Here is a 3,411-nt window from a genome sequence, read left to right as displayed (position 1 = left end):
CGCGGCGGCAAGTGGACGCTGCTGCAGCTGCACCCGCCCGCCGCGTCGTCCGCCCTGGGCCGCTCCGCCGGCTCCGCTCCGCTGCCAGCGCGAGTTAACCTTGGGGCAGCAGTAAAACGAGGAGTGGCGGGGGCGGGGAGGGGCAGCACACCAAGGCCCTACCCCTCCAGTCCCATACTACAGAGCTAGGCTTAGCCTTTTGGATTACGTTGCCATGGAAGTTTTTGAGAAGTGGGCGCTTTCCGTACCCCGCCCACTAACCCCACCACCGCCATACCACCCACCCCATTACCCCTTACACCCCCAAAAAAAGAGGTCATAGCAGCGTGGGTATGGGAGCGGGGAGCGGAGCGGAGGACACTAGAGGGACCACAAAAGTGAGGGAACTTTGGATGCATTTCTGGGCAATGGAGCACAATGAAGGCAAGGGCATTGAGCACATCAATGGTTGAATCGGAAACAGTTTGGAAAGTTGCTGATTACGGAAAGATCCAATCATCCTAAATAGAGTTCTAATAATTAAAAGATGATCAGCCCAAATTTCAGGCATTAGAATAAAAACCATTCCTCATCGTAAAGCAAAGGGTAATGTAGTCACAGTACGGTCACATTTCTTTGTTAAATTCTGTGAAATACTCAGTCTTGATGACAACACTGAGATGATCTCAGTTCGTCAAAAAAAAAAGGGAAAAAAATGTGAGTAGAAAAGTAGAGGGAATGACAAGTGTTAATTACACTTGATTTACAGCCGCATTTGAAAGAAAGTCAAATATGTTGAGATTGAATAGATTATATTAGGCACCAACATAAGAACGATTTATTTTGAAACAGTACTATTCCCCTTATTGTTTTAGAGGCTTTTCAAAAAAGCTCAAACAATACCACAGCAAATAGTTCATTAACCATGTAAAGTGCTTGAAAATGATTGTAAGATTTCGGAAATAATCACTTTAAAGATTAAATGAGAAGCACAAGAGAAACCCGTGTACTGTAAATCTAGCAAAGGAATCGAGCGAACGGAGCTTTTTTAGAAGCACTGTTTCTCTGATGAAGTCTAAACCTAACCTCCCGACCCACATTCAAACAGACAACTTACCGAACGCCGATGGTGATTGCCGTTGAGAGGAGGGCGAACCACCTGCCTCCGCCATTCGTCTGACGAAACTTTCATTTAAACTCCGCATCAATTCGCCACAGCAACTTTGAAATCTCATTGTCGTGCGACGATCAACAGGCACTGCGGCTGGCGCTGGGGCAAAGCCATTCATCACATCACAAACAACACAACACAATCACACGCGCACGCGAAATGCGAGAACACAACTTTCGACAAAGTCCAACCGACAAAAAAAAAAACAGAAAACAAATGTGCACAACAATAAATACACAAACGCAAAATTTAGCGAGAAAAATAGGCGATAAACGAAGTAGCCAAGGTACCGCGGACCGCGACGGACGAAGCACGAAGCTTTCCCGCTCGGCCGCTAGAGGGCGCGGTACGGAGACACGGCCGGCAAATGGATTGCCTACCATCACGGGGCTCCCTGGACGTGCTGCTGCAGCTTGCCGGTCAGCAGCCGCACGCTCCAGAAATCCTTGTATGGTATTTTATTTTCCATTTATATATACTTACCTGCCAGTGTACCGAGGAAGAGCATGAGCAAGCGACTGCTCGCCTACTACTACCCTATCGGAGCTAGTGCTCTGAAAGTGATGAATCGGCTGCGTAGGGTGTATGTGCGTGTGTGGTGGGGAGGAAGTGTGGGGGCGGGGATACGTGTGCGTGCGTATGTGTTTGTTGATTGCGAGTGCGCCCGGTGCCCGCCCGCCCGCCAGCCTGGCCAGAGGCCCGCCCGGTGCACACGTTGCACGTGCCCGCCCCGCCAGCCACGCCCCGCGTGCAGCGGGCGCGGGGAACCACCACACCCCCGCCCGTACGTTATCTCTGCGCGACACGCTCCAAGGACCAGGCCGGCCCCAGTCCTCGGGAGGGAGAGAGGTGAGGTTCCGCCACCTGGTTCCAGCCCCGGAGCCGGCACAGCCGGGCGCAGCCCCGGCAAAGGAGCCGAGCCGAGCCGAGAGCCAGCCGTAGATTGCATTTCAATATTTGATGCAGACGGTAGCGGCCTCTAAGGACTCCGGGGGCCCCCCGCCGCGCGCCCCCTCGCCGCGCCGCCCCTCCCCGCGTGCACTCCGGGGACCCCTGGCTCACCGTGCAAGGAGCGGGGGAGGCCCCCGCCCTCCCCCCTTCCTTCCCCAGCGCGCGCCGCGGGCCCTTCTGGGGGCCGACAAAATATTATTTATTGCTCTTTATTCTTTTCGCTGTCTGTCCCAGGCGGTACGGTTGAGTGGGTAGAGGCACCGCCCTGGGGTACGCCAGCGCCAGCGCACCCCCGGAGGGGTACCCGCCACCCAGAGGGGTACCGCCCGACCACCCCCTCCGCTCGGGGAGCGCTTCCGGCCGAAGGCAGCCAGGAGGACCGGGCGAAAGGGGGTACAACACTACTTTCCCCACCAGTTTAGCCGAGTTCTCCCCAGCGTCGACTCGGGCTGAACGGTGCTAGTGAAATTATCATTGTGTGTGAGTGTGTGTTTGTGTGTGTGCGTGTGTGTGTGTGTGTTGGCACCGGATGGGCTCCACATGGCGGGCCTCCCGGTGCGGGCGGGAGCTCCAGAGCGGCGGCGGCGGCGCGGCTCGTGCTCACACCCGCACACACACACACACGCGCGCGCGCGCACACACACATACACGCGCGCCCGAGGCACGCGCATTAGCCCAGTGTGATGGCACTGACTGATTTATGTGCGAACACGCACAAACTGCGAGGCGCGGTGCGGCGCCTGTCTGCGAGGAACGTGTTCTCGGCCGCCGCGGCGAGCAAGCAGCCCCCACCAGGCTCACCCAGCAGGCCCACCATGCTTCTCCTCACAGCAAACGCGTGTGGCACCCACATCGGCGTCCTTTAGCAAACGTTTAAAATGAAAAAAAAGGATGTCAAAAAAATTGCAGGCACGGCATGGGGGGGAAAGTGAAGGTTCCATAACGATAGGCGTTGTGCCAGAAATCACATGTCCACTGGCCCACTGCTCGGTCGGTGGCGGCGCCTGGCAGCCATAGGCTTTGCGGCGCAGCAGCCACCTCCCCGAAGGCCGACGCGTGCGCTCGTGTGCGACATCGGGCAACGGCAAGCGCGCGCTGCAATGGAAGTAAGATCCGAGTTAATTAGCCGTGTTCATCGGAACACGAGCACTACAGCTTCTCCCCCCCCCTCCTTCCGCAAACCCCTCGCCAGTGTAGTCCCGACTATCCCAAACCACCCCCTCCTCCCTTTACGCGATGGTGTGCTGTGTCGTCTAGGGGAAACACTGGCGACGCCACCCGCAAGGGTTCGTTTGGGCCTGAAACCTCTC

General features: G+C 56.4%; 1 protein-coding gene across 1 annotated transcript in view; it reads right to left on the bottom strand.

Annotated features, from left to right (window-relative positions):
- LOC113214515 (acetylcholine receptor subunit alpha-like 1) overlaps positions 1–1,468 on the bottom strand; it is a gene marked incomplete at its 3' end in the record, with an annotated part of 208,277 nt that extends 206,809 nt beyond the window's left edge. Inside the window, 1 exon segment of the mRNA XM_052270991.1 lies at positions 1,097–1,468.
- Between the last annotated feature and the right edge of the window lie 1,943 nt (positions 1,469–3,411).

This window comes from Frankliniella occidentalis, unplaced genomic scaffold (genome assembly GCF_000697945.3).
Source record: "Frankliniella occidentalis isolate FOCC.00 unplaced genomic scaffold, Focc_3.1 Scaffold145, whole genome shotgun sequence".
NCBI classification, from domain to species: Eukaryota; Metazoa; Arthropoda; class Insecta; order Thysanoptera; family Thripidae; genus Frankliniella; species Frankliniella occidentalis.
Note: the sequence above shows the minus strand (reverse complement) of the source record. Positions and strands in the feature narration are given on the sequence as shown.